The sequence below is a fragment of the Lycorma delicatula genome, chromosome 7, assembly GCF_047948215.1.
Source record: "Lycorma delicatula isolate Av1 chromosome 7, ASM4794821v1, whole genome shotgun sequence".
NCBI lineage: Eukaryota > Metazoa > Arthropoda > Insecta > Hemiptera > Fulgoridae > Lycorma > Lycorma delicatula.
The window spans coordinates 141,649,743-141,671,554 of record NC_134461.1 but is presented as its reverse complement, the minus strand read 5'-3'; the positions used below and the strand labels follow the sequence as shown (position 1 = coordinate 141,671,554).

At 28.3% G+C, this 21,812-nt stretch overlaps 1 protein-coding gene across 1 annotated transcript in view; it reads left to right on the top strand.

The window, feature by feature from the left end:
- The first annotated feature begins 19,114 nt into the window (after positions 1–19,114).
- The window catches only part of LOC142328395 (uncharacterized), an 885,003-nt gene continuing 882,305 nt past the window's right edge, over positions 19,115–21,812 (top strand). The window contains exon 1 of the mRNA XM_075372101.1: positions 19,115–19,205. The gene's annotated coding sequence lies outside the window, so the exon portion shown is untranslated. The remainder of the gene's footprint in view (positions 19,206–21,812) is intronic.

The window sequence follows — 21,812 nt, the reverse complement described above, 5'->3', positions numbered from 1 at the left end:
TGAATTTTTTAAATATTCTTAAAAACCATATTGAAGAATATTAGGTGACTAACCTTCAACAGCTATAAGAAGAGACAAGAAATAAATAGTAAAATATTTCTCAAGACCAGAAATTTGATGTGGAGTTTAACTAGAAGAGTGGAAGCTTTAATCACAGCAATGTAATAATTAACTTTTTAAAATTGTGAAATTAACCACCAAAATTAAAATTTGATTATTTACAGTAGATGCTTGTTCTTATTTTTAAACACTTTGGATAAAGCCAAATTATCCCTTTTTTCTTAATCTTTATCATTAAAATTAAAATTTTACATGGGTAAAATTACATCAATAAACGTGTAAAAAGTGTACATAAAAAAATTTTATATTCTTTGTATACTTAAAAAAAATTCAATGATATATTAATTTTCACCAAGAGTATTTTTTAAGTTTTGTAAATAGTGCTAATGTCTAAAGACAAAGTTATAAAACCTTTGATTTTGATAATTTCATGGAAAATGTGGATTGTAGTAAAAATTTATTTAATAGAATATCAGTTTATTTATTATTTTGTTAAACAGAATAAAATTATTAATCCCAAATCAACATCATTCAAAACAATAATAGAAATACCCAGTTATACGAATGTTGGGTAAATAAATAAATAAATACATTTTGTGAAAGAAAAACCAGAATTTTTTTTCTTTTCTCTGTTTATAGAAATACTGTTTCATAAATTATCATACAATATGCCACTGTGAATAGTTTCACAAATGAAATTTAGAAAAGTGAGTCAAACAGAATTTACTTAAAAGTGATGTAAATTCTGTTAAAAAGTGGATTTCAAATAATGATTTCCATAAGTAATGCCCAAATTAACAGAAATGTACTAGAATTTGGAAAAACTACCAACCTTTTCAGAAAGAAAATACGACTGCTTCACTTTTAAAACAACAAACAAAATACATAATATTACACAGAAAAATAAGAAAACATTAATAAACATAGCAACTCGTAGCATTCAAATTAAACTATAATGGCTGCACTAAATTGTTCAGTAAACTAACTGGACACACACTCATCCACAGATACATAGAATACATAAAAGCACTACATATAACAAAATTAATTTTTGCAAAAAACCTCCTAAAACTAGAACATAAAGACAAAAATTAACCATAATATGCAAGTATCAGATATAGAACATAAAATTAAAGTAAACAAAGAGGATTTAGTTGTAAGAAGAAGTGAAAGAATAGAAAAAGTAAAAAAAATTATAGATCTCTAGTAACTGTGGTTTCAAAGAACTGGAAGAACACAATGAAAAGAAAAGGATAGAAATGGCGAAGAAAGTTTCAGTAAGAAGAGGAAATTTCTAGGTAGTAAAAGTCTGACTTGAGTTAAGACAGTTAATCTAATGATTTGCATGGAATGACTTGTATGGATGATGAGGAAGACAAAAGTCTTCCTCATCATAATCTTGAGGAAGCCTCTTCGTCAAATCGAGTTCAGATTGAGGCTTTTTAGAAAAGCATATAGGATTTTACTAAATAGTAAAGGAGTTTCCTAAACATAAAAGGTTGGTAACAGTGTCTATCTTAAAAGATGGACATCGTTTAAAACAGTGCCACCAAATAACTGCACTAATGAACGATGTTACATAAATAACTCCGTAAGATCTTTTAGAAAAATAATATCCATGTAAACTAAAATTGAACCATTATTAATTTAACAATTATTTTGAAATAATAGAACATTTTTTGACAGTTATAATAATTTCATATTTGGTTTGGTTGGCATTTCTCCTACCACCACCCCATTCGGTCACCCTAAAACATAAGACTGAATGTCTGTGCCACAAACGGCTAATAAGCCTCAAACAGTTTAGTGTCCAGTATCCTAACATAGCTCCTAGAGCTTCACCCAGAGGTCCTGGGTTAGAATCCCGGTCAGGCATGGCATTTTTCACACACGCTACAAAACACTCAACTCATCCTCTGCGGAAAGAATTGCTTGACTGCAGACCCAGAGGTTAAACATACAAAAAAAAGGCTTACATGTCCCAACCACTCACTTGTCATATATTTGCTAAAATGGGTAGGCATACCGATAACACATGGCATCTTAAACCTGGTATTCACTGTTGATTAGCTGCATTAAACTAACCTCTAGTTTGCAGAAAAGTAATCCAGTCAATACTTTCTCATTAATCCTGTTTAAAATAAAATTAAATGTTTTGTTCACTGCAGATCGGTGCTCTACAAGATCTTCACTCACTCCTGATTGAAAACCCAGGTTAGCCAGGTAATCTAAAAAGATTTCAACTTTTTGTTGTGATGTTAATGCGCTTCCCCTTTTCATGCTGAATTCTGGTAAAAATGTTCTGCTCAGATACTCAACTGATTCTTTTTCAAATCTAATAAGCTCTTTATACCTATAAGGGCTTAAACACCGTCTCTCCTGGTTTTTTTTCAGTACAGACATTCATAAAAGCAGCCATGACCAAAATAAAGTAAAAAGTATTGTTTTTTAAGGTTGATCAGAGGCTGCATTACATATGGACCGGTATTAACTTATAGACTTTAGTAAATAGTAGTATTTATCAGTCAGTTTCAGTAATTACTTAGATAAAATTAGTAATTGTGTATAGGTTTCAGTTAATACTTACAAGTAAAATAAGTTCTGAACAAATAAAAATACTGGAACTGCTAAATACTGGAACTTTATTCACCTACCTGCCAGTATTTACCTGAAAAACAAGTAGAAGTATCACTGATTTTTATCCACATTTGGCATTAATACATTACATTAGCAATGTCCTGAGAAACAAAGACAAATCTTGATTTATATAATTTAATTTTAAAATAAACATGTGTGTGTGTGTGTGTGTGTGTGTGTGTGTGTGTGTGTGTGTGTGTGTGTGTGTGTGTGTGTGTGTGTGTGTGCTGAGTAATTATTTATCAGGTAAGGAGATCACAGTTACTTTTTTACCTTTGCTTCTTTCAAAACCTGTTAATAAATCTTTAAGCATTCAATGATACTTGCTTAGTTGAAAAAATGCATATAATCCATTATTTCTTGATAGATGGGTTCATGGGTTCACTAACACATTGCTTTACACTCTTAGAGACATACATAAATCACAGATGTGCAAGAAACACTAATCAGAATTGTTTTTTCTGTCAGTTTCTGTAGTGAACAGATCAAATTTTTTTAATTACAGGCCATATTACTTACACTTTATTGGGCTTGGTGTAATGATATGCAGTAGTATTTTTGGCTTATTAAAAAGACATGAGAAACATTTCACAGTTCACTTTATTGTCCAGCATAAATGCTTCTTATCCTTAAACTGGCTTGGCAGGAGTGTATCTCATTAATATGAGATATCATACTTTGAAGCTTTGGAAAAAATATTTTGTAAAGCACTTTTACAAGTGAATTTGTAAAGCCAAATTTACCACTTTTGATATAATAAAAAAACATTAACAAAATAAAATGTAGTAATACTTTATTTTACTAACGTTAAATTACAAATGTAAATAAAATGTGTTATCATTTTATTTACATTATTTATTTTTATTGATCATTAAATAAAATAATACTACATTTTATTTATTAGATACTTGTATAATCTTTATTTTTAAGCTAATACAACCACATATCACAAATATTATTTTCAATGAAGTGTGTAGGAATCTAATGAAGTGGCTAAGATTTTTAGCTTATAAACTCAAGCTCATTATTCCTTTTTAGTTTTGATTTTAAGAAAGTATTAACAATGATTTGAAATTTACCTTAAGGAAATCCATACATATATACATTTTTTAAAGATGCACAATTTTGGCATTTTAAAAATGCCAAAATTCTGAAGATTTTTTGAAAAACCAATGGAAAATCTTTGACTTTAAATGACACCCAATGATAATACCTAATGCAATAATCATGTGTTACATAAAATGGATTACACTCTGCGTTAAGTGCACAGTGTACAACATAGTACAAAATAGATAAAAACTGAGATTTTCTGGAGCAAAATTTTATCAATGAAAACATAGGTTAATCATTTTAAAGGATGATTTTATAAAGGTAATTTTTTTAATCATTTTTCTAAGTATCTTAAGTGATCCTTTCCTCTGAATATTTTTAACACTAGAAAATGATGTTGATCAGTTTTAATAACCTAATTAGTATTTGTACAACAAGATCTGACATACATATTGGTATCAAAATAGATTAAAAAAAATAAATACAGTTTTTCCATATATGTATACATTCAAAATTGCTACGGAGATGTGCATATGCTAAAGAAAGTAAGTGAAAACTTACTTAGCAATGAGTATACTGAAAAAAAGTGACTACATTTGTTGAATAAATTATGGAAGAAGAAAAAGAAAACCACATGAGTTCTGTTGGTGAGATTTTCTAACATATTTGTTTTTATTTTATTTTCCTGTCCAGCACCATAGCAGAACTATAGCTTTAGAAGAAAGAAAAGTATTTATTGAAATACTTTTCTTTTTAATCGGTCCAATTTGGGCATATGTGATTTCACTGGATCTTGACATTTTTACACCTAAGGAACCCAAAAAACCAGATGAAATTTTCCAAATGTTCATATGTGCTCGCGCATGTGTGTGTGTGTGTGTGTGTGTGTGTGTGTGTGTAAGTTTTATCTCACGCTCTAAATCACCTTATATCTCCAGAACTGCTGGATCGATTTTAACCAAACTTGGTCAAATTACTTCTATATATGGGGCATTGATGCCCTTAGATCTTAAAAAGGTCAAGGGGGTGAGGGTGTAGAGCATGGTCACCACCCTCAGTATCTTGAGATTTTGCCTAATTAAGGTCTTATTTTTCTTACATTTGATAATAATTAGAAAATAATAATTTTTGCAAAATCGCACCCCCACCCCAAATAATTCTCTAAACTAGTGGCTAAGTGGGTATACTGCATCAGTAGTACTCTCTGTCACCACAAAGAGTGCTAGTGTAACACTGAGGTACTAAATTAAGTTGTTTGTGTATGTGTGTGTAAGCCGCATGACGGGAAAGTCCTACAACTGTGTTGTCAGATTTTATCTTGTAACAATCAAACAGTCATATTTTTTTATTTTTAAAATCAATAGTTCAAACAGTGTTCATCAGTTTATAATTTATAACAATAGTTTTTTTTTAAGTACCATTTCAAACCATTTCTCCATAGAATTTATAGTGATTCAACGTAAATATTTTTTAAATTACCTAATCACTTTAATTTTAAAAATTTGTTAATTTACTGTATAATGTTCAAATTTATTTTAGATAATTTTGCTAATATTTTCATATTATTTCACATTATAAATTATTGTCCATAATTTATTTAACTTTTTCAAACTATAGTCAGTTCAGCAGTTGGGAAGAGTATTGACTTTTAGTCATGATTCAAATAAATACTGTTTAGTATAGGTGATCTTTTTTAGTATTACTTTATAAATATTATCTTTATTGTATTCATACTTAAAATTATTCAGGAAAATTATTATTTTACTAAAGTGCTTTTTGATAATCATTAGTCAGTGATATTTAGTGTCCCTGGAATCAATGTTTATGTTATTGTTAATACAGTAAGATTATTTTTATCTGTGGCTAAATCTTTTGTAATCAATTATGGAATTCCATTTTGTACTTCAATTTTTGTTTTATTAATGAAATTCTGTAACAGAATTCAAGTTGTTAAATTCAGTACAGAATAAGTTAGATCAGCTGATCACTAACAACTAATAAAAGTACATTGTTAACTAACAACTTTTATGTAAACCCTTATTTAGGGTTTTTTTTAATTCTTTTATTCTAATCTTAACAGCAAATTATAAATAAATTTATTAAAACAGGGAATTTTTTTTTTAACTTATGTAGAAAGTGGAGGAATAAAAATATTAAGATCTTATTCAGCCTTAAATGAATAAAAGGAAGTTAACAAGTAATTTTATCCTTAAATAATAAATTACAAGTGTTCTCTTACATAAATATGTATTACGTCTTTTTTTGTGTTTATTTATTTCATTTATAACAATCCAAACAGTTGCAGCTTCAAATAATGATATAATAAACTCATAAAATACTATATGTTGACATTGACTTAACATTTGCCATCCATCTTACAAAGCATACCTCTAATCACTAGTATAATAATATTAACTGCAATCTGAACTTCCTACTCGTTAAAAAAAGAATAGACTATTTCTTAATACACCTAAACAAAATGAAAAAATAAAAAATAAACAAATGAATCACAGAACACTTTTATCAAACGGACTCCATATTGAATGTCAAGAGATGAGGTGTGGTCAACATAGTTACATTTTAATGATATCATATAATAAAATAAATGTTTATTTTATTTACCATTAAATAAAATTTGAAACAACATATGTGAAATGTTACAGGATTACAACTTGTTTATGTAAAAAATAAAATAAAATAAAATAAAAAATAAAAGTGAGATTTATTCCATTTACAAGAAATTAAAAAAAAACATTACTGTTAGAAGATTAATTGTTAACCTATCAGCTTAATTAAAAAAAAACGAATATTTTATTCTGATCATATTGCCCATGGATAAGAAAAATGAACTCCTCCAGCAACTTCCCTGGATAGATCAAAGAAAACAGTAATAAAATCTTGATTAGAACAGCATCAAATAAAACAAATAATTACAAAATAAGAAATAGAAGTGGGTAGAATCCATATTAATTACTAAAAATATAAATAAACATCAAATAATAATGATTTAAGTATATGAAGATATTAAACAAATTAACTACAAAAAATTAACAATTCAGAAGACATATTAGTAAATATTGTTTCAGCACATTTTTGTGTACACATTAAATATAATATCCAATCTTTATTTTTTTATTTATTTTTTATTAATATTATTTAAAACCCAAAAATAGAATAATAATTGTTTCTATAAACAAAAGCTTTATATTAAATAAAGAATTGAGAAGGTTTTTTAAATAGGTCAGTAATTCTTTAAAATAGCAATTAAGCACAATAAGGATCTTGTTTAAAAATGAAAGTATTCATTGAGTTCGAAACCACAGTATGATAAGTTCTGTTGTTTAATCTGACAGAGATGTTTTTAAAACCTAATAGCAAATCTTGTTGATAAGTTAGAAAAGGTAACTGAAATGAAATTAAATCTATTTTTAAATTAATTTTAAAATATATTCCATAGAAATTTGTTGCATTATTTTTATAATTTATTTATTTACAGCTTAGAACAATGTAACAGATTAGTTTTGTTAAATTAAAAACATATTCTATCCTTAGGAAAACTATCAGTTCTTAGTATATAAAATATAGAAAGTAAGTCCACAATAACTTATTAATTTTTAAAATGAAGTATTTTTATGATATTCTTCAGCCTCAGTATATTTAGTATTCAGTATGCATTTTAATATTATTAGAGACTTTTCAAGAGTACAACTTATCTCTTACTAGAATTAAACAGTTACATCAAAGACTTAACAGCTTCATTACATCCATAATAATAACACCATACTACTGTCGTAAATCTCCTTTCCCTGGAGATAGAAGCAAATTTTACCTACAGTTCACAAGGAAAGAGAGTAATCCTAGAGTAAGTTTACTTGAGATGGAGTGTTAATGATCCATTACTTGCTGTTTACTGTAGAATCTAAGATCATGAAAAGAGATGATTATGTATAAATATAGTGAAATTTTTGTAATTATATTTTCCTGACACAATTCCCTTTCTTATTAGTTAAGTACAGTTATCTGTATCTCGATTTGATACATTATTTTTAACTTCCTTTAACTCAGTAAATTTATTTCTACTATTTTTAAATTTGTTGTAAAAGGTATAAATGGATCTAATTATAGATTCATTCTAGCAAATAGCTTGTATCCAGAGCCAGCCTTAGGATCTGGCAAGTGAGGCAGCCACCAAGGATTTTGGATTTAGAGAGTACTATGATGAATTTAGAAAAATCATAATTTACAAGCTAATATCGTTTATTAACTCTCTACATTACTCAGTATAAACATTATGAACTACTGTCATATCTGGATTAAAATTTTCTTTAATCTGTTCTACCAGGTATAAAAAGGTTTGAAACTAAAACAAGAATACTGGTATTCTTTTTTTTATTTTTTTACATGTGCCATATAACTATTGCTAAATGTATTGTACTTGTAAATAAAGCAAAAAATACATCTCAATATGTATTTTCAGTTTTTGGAGATCATTCAAAAATGTTCTACTTAATTATTATTCTATTTTTCACTACTTTCATGGGCTACTTTTTTCTATTCCATTCCTCTATCTTTTTGTTGTTTTATAGTAAAAACTATAAAAAACCAGGTTTATTTATAAAGCTTTTTAGAAAGCATTTCCAAAATCCCAAATCTTTATTTTAATTTGTCTAGCTATCTACCATGTTTTAAAATTTATGTTTACAAAATTTTGTCTTAAATTCATATATATCAGAGTAAAACATCTGACATCTATTTCAATGTGATATAATAAAATGTGTATATACTGACTGATACTTTATAGTAAAGATTTTATACCATTTAAACTATAGAAAATTTTCCATAAAAACTTATTTGAAAAGTTTTTTTTGAAATTTTGCAACAGCTTTTTCAATTTTTGCTAAGTATGGTTTGTTTTCAATAGAAATAAGCATTTTAATAGGTACACTGTAGGTACACTGCTACAGTTAATTTAATACATTATATCAGAAATCTAAAGATCAATAACAAATGAGATCATAAAAAAATGATTTTGTCTAATGTATTATTATATCATCTTGAATATAAAGTAATATTAAGTTTAGGTTAATATTATTTATTTATGTAATTTTAGCAAGTATAGGCTAACCACCTAATTACAGAAGACTCATGAAAGATGAATATTGTAGCATATGAAAAATCCACCTTGACCTAAGGATTGGGTATCTGTCACCTGGCATGTTCCTAGATTGCTGATAAGGGAAAGACTCTCAGATATCGGAGTTAGTGTGAATAATGGTTCTCGTGAATAAGCAGTCAAGGACAAGCAACAGTGGCCTCAATGGTGGCATGGTGAAGTACAGAGTGGCATTTGAACACCTTAAAAATACCACAATGCTGATAAGAGATTGTGACGGGTGAGGGTTGGCTGCCTCCACAAAAATCAAAACCCATGGCTGAAGTCACCAGATGCAGGCATCTGTTCTTCTAGTTAGGCAGTAGCTCCAAAATGGCTTTGAGGGTGGAAGACTCCATTGTATTAATAACCTAAAACAGAAATTGGTGATCTGGTATCAGGGTTAGGAAAAATAAGAGTAAAGAATGGTAAATGCAGAGATGCAGAAGGAAGGAGTAAGCAAAAAGAGAAGGAAATAGCTAAGGTGGTAGCAATGTTGAATGTAGTAATATTGACAGGAAAGATAATGGAAATAGTGGATAGTATTTCTATTCAGTCCAAAATAGAATTGTATTGTTGGAACTAAGTGAGACCAATTGGAAAGGAAAGGAGGAGAAGAAGCTTCAGTACGGATTTACACTGTTTTGGAGTGGAAGAAAGCAAGCAAAAAATGGAGTAGAATTTACAATAAAAGGGAAGTGGCAACATAACACTGAAGAAGTGGAATGTCTCAATAGCAGAATAGTAAAAAAACAAATTAAATCTGAAAATGGAAAGAAGGAATTTATTCAAGTATAAGCTCTGTGAATTGGTGAGAAGAATTTCTCAGAAAAGTTGAAGAAGAAATATATGGGGAAGAGGTAATAGTTATGAGAGACTTAAATGCGCAGGTAGGAAAGGAGAGAGAGGCACAATGTAGAGGAACTAATAGGGCCTTTTGAATATGGAAACAGAAATGGCAAAGTTACTGGTTGAACCCTAAAGGAGAAATAGCTTGATTGCAGGCAACACATGGTTTCACTAGAAGAATTCAAATAAGATAACTAAGTATGGATGGGGAAAAAGAGGATGAAGTCAGTAATAGATTATTCCTAATTGAGAAAGGTCACCCTAAGAAGTTGCTAGATCTAACAGTCAGGCCCGACATTTCTTTGAAAGGGAACAACAGACTTGTTTTAGCAAAGATAAGATGTGGGAAAGCCATAAAGTTGAAGGAAGTAAGAAGTAAGTAAAAAAGGTTAGAGTTTGGAAATTAAGGGATCCAGCTGTCAGAGAAGAGTTTCATGAGGTTATTAAAAGAATGCTGCCAATGGATGTGATAGGGGAGGTGGAGGAAGAGTGAATAAGATTCAAAGAGGCTTTTGTGGGTAATGCAGCGAGGTGCGTGGAGTTACAAATGGAAAACCAAAGAAAAAGATAATACCTTGGTGGAATGAAAGAGTGAAAAAGACAGTAAGAAGGTAAAACAAAGTATGGAATAAGTGGAGAGGAAAAAGGGAGGGTGAGAGGAAGAGACAGTACCAAATCATTAAAAATGCCAAACAATTGTTAAAGAGGAAAAAGAAAGATCTTGGTCAGAAATTGTAGAAGGGTTAGAGAAAAATGTAATTATAGGAAAGAAGAAATTGTACAGCCTGATTAAGAAAATGAGGAACAAAGAAAGGATGGAGAGTTTAATCAAGGATAAAGAGGGTGAAATGTTGGATGACATGGTGAAAACAAGAAAAATATGGAAGATGTACTTTCAGGGGTTGCTCAGTCTTCAGTGGAAAGACCCAGGAGAGAAAAAAAGTAGATTCAAACGGGGAAGTGAGAGGGGAGGATAGAGCCATAAACACAGCAGAGGTAGAGGTAGCTCTGAATAAAATAAGGCAAGGAAGAGCAACAAGACAACCTGGTGTGTATTGTTTGAACAGAGTGATGATGGCAACACGGAAACAGAAGAAGAATACAAATGACTGAAGTAAAGGAGTGATTATCCCTACTTTTAAGAAAGGAGATAAAAAAAGTAGTGCAAAAAATACAGAGGGGTAACTTTGACCTCCCATGTAGCAAAGTTATATAAGAGAGTATTAGAGGGGAGAATGAGAGATGAAATGAAATGAAATGGAATGGAAGTTTAAAGAGCAACAAAGAGGTAGATGGCAATCACTGATGCAGTACCTGGTTCATGATAATGGATAAGGGCTAAGAAGAAGAAGAAGAGATGAAAAATTCCAAATCTGACCAGAATTCAAACCTAAAACCTTCCAGATGAAAAGCAAAGACCCTATTGCTTTGACATAGAGATCATAATATTTTGGAAAAAATAGTGTTTCAAGAATTTCATACTAAATGCAGTCATATTTACACCTCACTTAGATATTTCATTGGGCCACAAGGGGTTGCTTATTGTTCACTAGTAGAACAAGTTACAATGTAAACATTACGAATACATATGTAACTTAAATTATAAAAATGGATAAAATATATACTTATCAGAGAAAATGTTTAATAGATTGATACTCTGAAAATACAGAACAGTGTGCTCATGTTTGCTATTAAATCTAACCTATACATATATATATATTTATGTTTTTTTTTTCAAGCATAGAAAGCATGAAAATATTATAAATAAATAGCAAATTTAAATCAATTACTCTTGAGAAAGTACATTTAATAAAATTAAAAATAAACAGTAATAAAAATACAATTAATATACAAGTAAAATTGAAGACAATAATTAGACTAGAATAATAATATATTTAATTTAAATTATTAAAATTTAGATTTAAAATGATGGTAAAAATGAATTAGTTTTTCTCCCTCTACTGCTTATAATACCAGTAATTTAATTCCTACAAAACATTCAAATGAAGCAGAAATCACTAAGAAAATACTAAATATTGATGAAAAATTATGATATTAATTAAAGAAATAATTTTTATAAATACCTCATAGACAAGTGCATTTATTAGTTATGAGTAGGACGTCATTGTGAGTGGACGTGAGTGGCCGTTATCACTAACAGTTTTATCTTGTGCTTCACACTATATTAGTGCACTATCGTGTGGGACCTTCCATTGTTTTTTGTGCCATTTGTTTCTGTCAATTTACTAAGATGTCAAGTAATCACAAAGTACGTAATATATCAGTTTTAACACAAAACCAAGTCTTATCCTTTTATTGTAAACAGTGTTGCCACCTCACTTCTATCAACATGACTAAGAAGGAGTTGGATTATATTTCAACTGAAAATTAAATCTGGCGCTGTCTACCTTGCACTACATTGAAATGAAAGTTTATGCAAACTACTAGTAATGCAGAGGAGGAAAGCCAATCTATATCAGGTTATCTTCATGATAGAAGCTAAAGAAGATAGATGATGAATGGTGAAAGAAGTGAGCATGTCCTATGCAAGGTATGGTAAATGATCAAAAACATTTTGGATGGACAAGCTCAGCAGATAAACAATGTTGAGTGAAAATCTTAAGCAGGAGAATATTGATCCTAAAATTAAAATCAAGTATTGGAGGTCAATAAAAATGATCAATACTTAAGATCCTACACCATTGAGATTCAGGGGATGCCTGAAGCTGTCAAAAAAGACATGTACAAAGTTGTAACAGATGTCACTGCTGCTTTGGGCGTGGAAATCATAAGATATTCAATCAACGTTTGTCACAGGCTGGGGAAGAGGGTCAATTCCAATGCTCCAGCTGGAATCATTACAAAACTTGTGAAATGCGAGGACAAACAATGTATTTTGGGCAAACAAAGAGAGAAATATAACTTTAATACAAACGACTTGGGGATTTTGCAGGCAGCAGTTCCAATCTACATAACAAGAGTCTCTGTCCAGGAAGGAAGTGGTTGTACACAGCAGCTCAGCAGGCTAAGACTGAGAAGAAATAAAATGAGCTGGCTAAGACTGTGGATTCGAAATGGATTCTGATCTGGAGAGAACCCTCAGCTACTGTGAAGGTGATTGCTGCAATGGATAATTTATCTAGCTTATAAGCTAATTATCAGTCTAACATGAAAACTAATAATAAATAGGCCATAATTCAATTTATTTTTATTTTTATATATTTCTTTTCTACAATCTGAATGGCAGACATTAAATAAACTGCCTGATGCTATAATACTATCTGAAATATGGATAAAAGTATGTGGACTTAACAGATGTAATATAGTAGTTATTTAGTCTCCTAAAATCAATGAAATTATCGAACCCATGGAATATTAGTTTTCATATCTAAATTGTACTCAGCTGTAGCAGAGCCGGTTGCTATGAATACAGGAGATGCAACCAAGATCAACGTTTCCTTATTCCAAATTCTCTCTTTCTCTGTTATTGCTACCTATAGATTACAATCCTTTGTACTGACTAGTTTCCTGCCAAAATTTAATAATGAATGCTCAAATGAGAATAATTTACTAGTTGTAGGTGATTTAAATATTTTCATCTTAAAAGATTCACCTCATGCTTTAGAATACCAAACTATCATGGCTAGCTTTGGCTTGAACAAATTAATAAACACTCCAACCCGAGTATTTGAAAATAGTTCAAGCTGTTTAGATAGCATGTATTTTAGAACAACAGGAAATAGCTTTAGTTACAAATTGTGTGTTATTTCTTCAGGAAGTAGTGATCATGTCAAAACTATTTGAATTTTGAAAACTATGACATTCATTTCCTGTAGGACAGATGATAGTAGAAATGTACTAAAGAGAATCGACTATGAGTTATTAAAGATGAATTTAAGTATATCTGATTGGAATTGTATTTATAGTCTAGACTATGAAGATATTACTTTTCAATTGCTTGTTAATATTCTTAAGAGGTCATTAGAAGAGGCTATAAAAAATAATCAGTTTCTTAAAAAACAAAATATGTTGAAATAAGGTTTCAACTTGTGTAGACAAACAACTTTGATGACAAACAACTTGTGTAGCAGGTAAGAATACAGAAATAAATTGTACAAGATAATTAAAAAGAGATTTGATGATAAAAGGTTACTGTTATTTTTAAATGTATATAGAACATTTAAAAAAATGATATTGAAAGCAGAAAAAATAGTTATTACAAACCTATTTGAAAAAATGAAAATAATGTAAACAATGATAGACAATCAATAGTGTATTAGGGAAGGAGGCAAATAAATTAAGTCTTGATAGAGTAAGTTTATTAGATGATTCCTTAGTAAATATAAGGAACAAAGATGATTGCAGAAGAATTCAATAACTTATTTGTAAATATCAAAAATAATTTAAAGAAAAAATTAAATTCTTCTTTAGTACTGGATGAAAATAAGTATAAACTACTTTTCCAAAAAACTTATACAAGTAACTCTTTCTACTTTTCTCCTATATGTGCAGAAAATAAAAGATTGAAATTAAAAAGGGTTAAAATTAAATAAAGTCCCAGAGGTCGATGGATTTCTGCATTTTCTATAAAAGAAATTAAGGTTATTATATCTCGTTTTGGCCTTTTTGAACAACCTGACTTTTGAAAGTGGAAAATTTCCACCAGTCTTAAAATCTGCAATAGTCATTTCTTTGTTCAATAAGGGAATTTTTTAGATGTAAGTTATTATAGACCAATATCCTTGCTGTCAGAACAAAAAAAAAATAGTGAAATAAAAAAAATTCTTTTTATTTTATTTTTTTTTCTTCTTTTTATTTCTTTTTATTCTGACTATCTTACAGTCAGAATAGAAAATAGTGAAAAAAAGATGTTAAAGTTTTTTCAGCTTATATAATTTTTTTCACTAAATCAGTTTGACTCTATTGAAGGCAAATAAACAGACAATGCATTATTAAAATTTCTATCCACCATATAAAGGTCTTTTTTTTATTTTTTATTTTTTTTCCTGTTTAGCCTCCGGTAACTACCGTTTAGATAATACTTCAGAGGATGAATGAGGATGATGTGTATAAGTGTGAATGAAGTGTAGTCTTCATGAATTACATGATTTCAGTTTAAGGAATTTTTATTATCTTAAAAATAACTGTCCACTTTATGTATTAAGAACTTTATACTTTTCAATTGTTCACTCAAAACTTCAGTACAGGATTTGCTGCTGGGGAGCAACTTATTACTCCAGTATCACATCAGTTATCATTGGTCAAAAAAGTAGTGCGGCTAGTAGTTGGTGTTAAAAGATCTGAACATGTGTTCCCTTTCTTTTTACAATTTAATATTCTTCCTTTTAGGCATTTATATGTGTATAAATTATTGAGAATGTTTTATATCAGGAATGGGCTTTTAGGGGTTTATTTAAATGTACATTCTAGTAGGTTAAGGGTACAAAATCGTGACACTCAAATTCAAGCCAATAATGGAAGCATTAAGATGTTTTTACTTGTGTTGTGCATCCAAATTCTTTAATCAATTGCCTACCCATATTAAATCTTGTTCAAATGCGATAAAAGTTTTGAAAGCTCGTAAAGACTGATTGTTCTCATTTGAAAGTATTGATTTTTTTTTTAATTAATTTAATAACGAATAAATTTTTGATTTTAATGATAATTTTATTAAAAAAATCTTTGATTTAATTTAGAATAGGCTTCTTTGAAAATATTTTAATTAAGGTCTTATAATGATGGCTACAATTGTATTAAATTCATGATATGTTGCAATATAATCTGTGTAATTTAGTTTCAAATCATTAAGCCTAAGCACCGGCACAATTTCTGTTCCATTATTTCTTGTGATGGTATCTCAACAGAAAGATTAAAATTTTTAATGAGATGCCTAACCACCTTTCCATTTATTGAATAAAAAATTTAATTTTACTTACTTTACATTTATTTACTATATATATTACAACATTTGTATTTTACTATTTAATATTTGCAATATTAGTACTATTTCTTATCATAACATTCTACTTCAAATTTGTATTTTAATATTGTCACATTTGTACTTGAAATTTGTACTTTACTTTTATGTAATTAAATATTTGTAATTTTTGTGTGAAATTGTGGAAATAATTGAATTGAGTTGAAATCTCTTTGATAAGAAATACTAAATAACCATTACAATTACAAAAGTAATTTTTTTTAATTTATTTATCAACTTATTCTGCTGTTAGTTTGCATTTTTAATAAAACATAACCTATTTTAAAAATAGATATATTTTTAAATCATCTTGTTATTTTGCAGAATATTTTATTAAAAATGATAATGTTTGTTAGTTTACTTTATCATGCAGCAGTATAAACTTTCATGAAATAACTAATTAGAAAATTGATTTGCATTAAGAAAATAAAGAAATACTGTATTTTTTAATACAACCCTGAATGCATTACATGTCTAAGTTTTAGAGTTTTCTTTTTCTTTATAAATCTATGTCTATTCTAATAAATACCCAATTGTATGTAAACAAAGCATTACTTTGTAGCAGACAAAGTAGGATGAAGATATTTGTAAAACTTTATTTAAGATACTGGCACTAAAGTGCCAGTATCTTAAATAGTGGCACTTTACAACATATCACAGTTCAGATTGTGAAAGGGCTGGAAACAATAATTGATCCTTTACTCAAATTACTTACACTAAGACTACGAACACCAGTCAAATAATCATGCACAAGTTCATGATTCACTATAAATTGTACATAAAAATGTAGTTGTTTTCATTTATGTTGCATATTGTATTCAACAGTAGCATACAGAAGTAAATGCTCTTAATACCTCTAGTGGTGATTTGGCTGAACAAATTATAGTTCAACTAAATACTTCTACAAATCAAACAATTCCATAGACAGGCAAAGGTGGTCCTTTAGGAAACTTGAGCCTATTCTCAGATAATCCTTTATATTCCAGAGGAAATCAACATTATTTCAATATACATTTAGGCTGGTTAGTACAAAATCATTGATTAGTAATATTCTGCTATCTTCTGGATGAAAATTTAATATTCTCATCCCTTGAGATATTACAGACAAGCTAAGCAGTTACTAACTGCCTGAAAGAGGCAAGAAGCTATCCTCTAGGTAAGATTAATAGTTTTACACAACGACTCTTCCAAGGTTGAATCAATCTAATCACTTCCTCCCATTTTAGGAAGTATTGGACAGATGCTGCTAGGTCCATGATGAGGATGTTAGACATATTGACCTAATGCATTAATAGATTCTGGCATTCAAGGAATTTATAATAGACTCCCATTTCACAATACAACCGTTACTCTTAATCCTTCTCCATTTTGGGTTCCTTAGGTAAAGATTATATCCTGCTAAGTATGCTAACTATAGAGGTCAGGTTCTTTAGAGTTAATGCCTCTTTGATATAATATGTAGCTGTCTGTAGTATTGTCTAGGAAATCTTATTTTTTATCCAGTGTTGCACATTAAGTCTAATAGCTACAGTACCTGTTTTGCATAACACCTAACCTCCTAACCTTTCCTAAAACACAAATGTAAAAGTAAACACAAAACCAATATGTTTCCACTTAGATCAAGATTAATCTTGATCTATAAAATAGCTTTCTTTTAATTTGTGAATAGAATTTAATGAACAAAATTTTAAATTACTCACTTTTTGTGCTTCCAGAATATTATAAAGTAGTGCTATTCCTTAATCAGTGGCGCTGTAGTAGTAGATGGCAGTGTGGTTAATGATGCTTGTCATGAAGTAATTACTTTAGTTTGGTGATTAAATAATTTATTTGATCTGTATTAAATAAGTTACTATTGTCAAATTTGGTATATTTCTAAGTTTTTATATTGTTCTTAAACATTGATTTTATAACTACTACGTACAAAATATATAATTTGCATATTGTGACTAATTAACAAGGTACTCATACAAAGGGTCTATGTCTAATCACAATTTTACATATAATAAATAAAAGCAACTTATTCACAATGTTGAGATTTGTAAACTCATTAAATTTGACAAAAACTTGTGTATACAAACAACTTGTTAGTATATCTATTTGATCATATACTGAAGGAGTTTCCTTATTACTCCAAGATGTGTTCTATTAGTGACACATGCAGCTATAATTATGTAGAGTTGAATAATCATCCTAAAAAGGATTTCTAAATACATAACTGTTGTATTGGTTTCAATAATGATTAAAATACATTTTTTAATTATATATACATAATTTCTGTTATTAATTTAGGTAATTTGTTTTTCAGGTAAAGTCAATAATAAAAAAACAAATAAAAAAGCACCTAAATCTCTATTAATGTTAACAATCTCATGAAATACTAATGATGTTATCATGATTGCATGTACCCAAACACAATTTAACTTAAGAAATTTCATCTAGATGACAAGAATTTTAATTGTATTGTTCAAAACAAATCTTAGCTGAAGTCAAATTTTATTTTTAACATAAAGTATTGTTTGTTACAAAGTAAAAATAACAGGGTACAACCCTGTTATTTAACAACAGTCATTTCAGGCAAATAAGAAACTTAATTCATGAACTTAACATAAGAAGAGGAATTATTTAATAGATGACAGCAAAAATGTTAACATGAAACTGATGTAGACGGCATGTTTTAGCAAAAAGAGTTCATGCTATAAAACATATACTATGAGAAATAAAAAATTTGTAATTAAATCAACTACCATTTGAAATCATGAATCTGTTGGAGTAGAAATAAGAACTTTAGGCCCATTCATTGCCGTGTATGCCTTAAGGTAGATTAAGTGCTTTAATAAGTACAGATGAAATATATTTTACTCTATTATTTTCACTTAAATAATTTTATAATTATAAAATTATAATTTCAAATCAATTTCAATTTTATAATTTCACTTAAATCTAGTGTAATGTCTATCTAGAATGACCCTAGTCAAAAAGGGTAATTGCAATTTGTACACGAGCTTAAATTAGAAATATTTATATTTTTTTACAGGCATCATTAAAAAAATTAATGTTAATTATTTAAAAATCAAGAAAGAAATCTCTATGAATAACCAATTTAAATGAATACTAATAGAAACTGTAATACATTTCTATAAAAAAATAAAAGTAATGATATAGGTTATGTATTCGTATAGTTTATTAAAGTAAATCAACATGTTTAAAAAAGTAGCTAGAAATTGAAATACTCCTTGTAATACGGGCTTCAGAGTAACAACTTGAAAAGAGTACAGTAATTGGTTGAAACCGGTCATGTGACTACTCCCGCGTTCCATTGGTTCGAATACAAACCCGTTTGTGCCTAGCTGGCAACTTGCTGTCTTGAGTTCTACTACAGTCCGTATTGTACTCGGCAGCGGGCTCGGCGCTGGCTGGTCTGTTGCACGTGTGTGTATGGTGTATTGTGTTGTTACAGTTGGATTAACCTGTTTATTGGTGAGTACACAAATGTGTTAATGTTTGTTTTAATTGTGTGGAATCCAGTTATTTATAAAATAAGTTTCGATTTTTGTAATATATTTATAAATCTTAGTTCTGTGTTTTTGGTTGTGAATAAAATAATGAAATAAAGCGTTACATTACCTTTTTGATCAGTTCCATGTTAAAAGATCAAAAAGTGATATGTGTAAGGACGTTGTATTTATGAATTATAACCGTGATTATTGTAACTATCACTACATACAACAAGATCGTTTAAATCAGCGTGTATGTTGATGGTAAATAAATTTGTAATTACAAAATAAACCGTACTACAATAAGTTATTTGTTTTTCTGATCTGTATGTAATTTACGTTATATTGATACTAATATAAAAGTACGTGTATAATTTATAATATTACTTGCCTATCTCTTAACAAATATAAATTGATCCATAATTCTAGGGATAGAAAAGTAACTGCCCTAGCACTTGCATGAAAAAAATTAAAAAAAACGATGAGAAAGCTTTGATCATAACGGTATAGCAAAATAAAACCAACTAGTTATATAGAAATTTAACTAGTTGGTTATATTTATATAGAATTTAAATAAGCGTATCAAATAATATTAAACCGAACAATGTGAAGGTAATAAATAAATAAAATTATTACAAAATAAAACAAAAATTTTGAAATCGAGTTTATTAATCGTTGACTAATGTACATAGGTACAAAATATAAGCTGATAGCGACGTATTGTAAAAGTGCTAAGCTCTAAGAAAAACAATTAACTCAATCTGTCCTTGTAGCGTTTACTTGGATATACAGTACTTTAATAGTTCGTATTATTGTTGCGGAATTTTGATTATTTTCATTGCAAGTCAAGAGGAATTATGCCCATAGGATATACATGTATAGTATACTCTTCGGAATTAAATTAAATAATTTTGAAAATTTTTTATTTTATTTACTTATAAAAAGTTTTAAATATTTATTATTTCTCTAATATAATATTTCTTTTTGTAAACTAATTTTAAATGTGTATATCTCAATTAGTATATTTATTTAATTATTTTTGAAGTGACTGAAGTCAACCAAACAACCTTTTTTCCATTTATTGTGATTATTAACTATAAAAATGAATCTTTGCTAAATTTTTTTAATTTGGTGAGTAGTTTATAATTTGAATTGCAAGTTTGTTTTTTACTTATAAATTTTATTTTACGTTTTATGTTAATCATTTTATATATTATAAAAAAATATATTTCTTATTAATATTTTTAACAGTTGATGTTTAAATTAAACCATTTACTAATCGTTAATGTTTATTAAATTATATTGATAAAAAAAATGAAATAAAATCTGTCAACAGCTGTTAGTTGTTTTCTAAATGTAAACACTTGAATGGAATTTGGCATGAAATAATATTTCATTATTAAAATTAGGATTTTATTTATTTCATATTTATTTAACGTTTTTATTTAATCACTTAAATTATGAAAAAAAAATTTCTGTTCCAAGTGGTTCTTTTTTTTAAATTATTATTTTTATTTAATAGTAATTAGTATTATAGATGATTTTACGTGTGGTTTTTATTTTTACTTGGATTTTAAAAACACTAACGCATAGTTTTTTGTTAAAAAAGTTTATGGTTCAGTGGTAATTTGTAATGGCCAATTCTTGAGTTTTTTTCACGGCTTAGTGAAATCTAGAGAAAATGAAGTACCTTTATATGAAGCCATATCTAATCCCGATGAATTTTAGTGTTTCTGTTTGTCAATGTATAGAATACTTTCCGACTTACGAGAGAGCCGAATTTTTTTTTTATTACAATAAAAGATTGTGTTTTTTATATTTTCCAACGGTTATATGTTTTTATTAATATTTTAATGATACTATTATTAATTTAGTAATTAAAAAATAAAAACTGGATTTTCATATCTTTTCAACCATTACTGAAAGTTTTAAGATTGAATGTTAATTTGTATCTGAAGTTATGCTTTAAAAATAAGTACGCCTTAATGTAGATCGTTATTAATATAATAGTAAAATATTTTTTTGTTAAAAAAAAACACATAAAAATATTGAAATAGATACAAAATATTTCGTCATATGAGAATAACGGAAAATTTCCTTCCAGGTTTTTTGGGTTCCGTAGGTGTCAAAACGTGAAGCTCCGGTGAAAATCGCATATGCCCAAATTGGACCGATTACAATACTTTCTCTTCTACAGTTAAATAGCGCTATCTAGACAGGAAAGTAATAGAGCGAAAACTCCAACGGTCATTTCTTGGAAAAATTCACAAAACAGCCTTAAGTAAATTGATTGATTAAATATTTATATCTGATCGACCATATTTCTTTTAAAATATATCTAATAGCGTAAAATAATAATCTAAAAACGTAAAATTATTCCAATTTTATTAAAATGTTAACAATGAAAATTAATTTGTAATGCGTTAGAAAAATAAATACAAACCTGACACCTATTTTATTAGGTAAAGAAAAATTAAAAATTCGCTTTATCCAAATTTTGGATAAGCAACTTAACACTTATATTCGTTTACTACCTTGTAAAAATTTCTCAAATTCACCTTTTCTTTTTCTGTTTATCCTCCTGAACCTC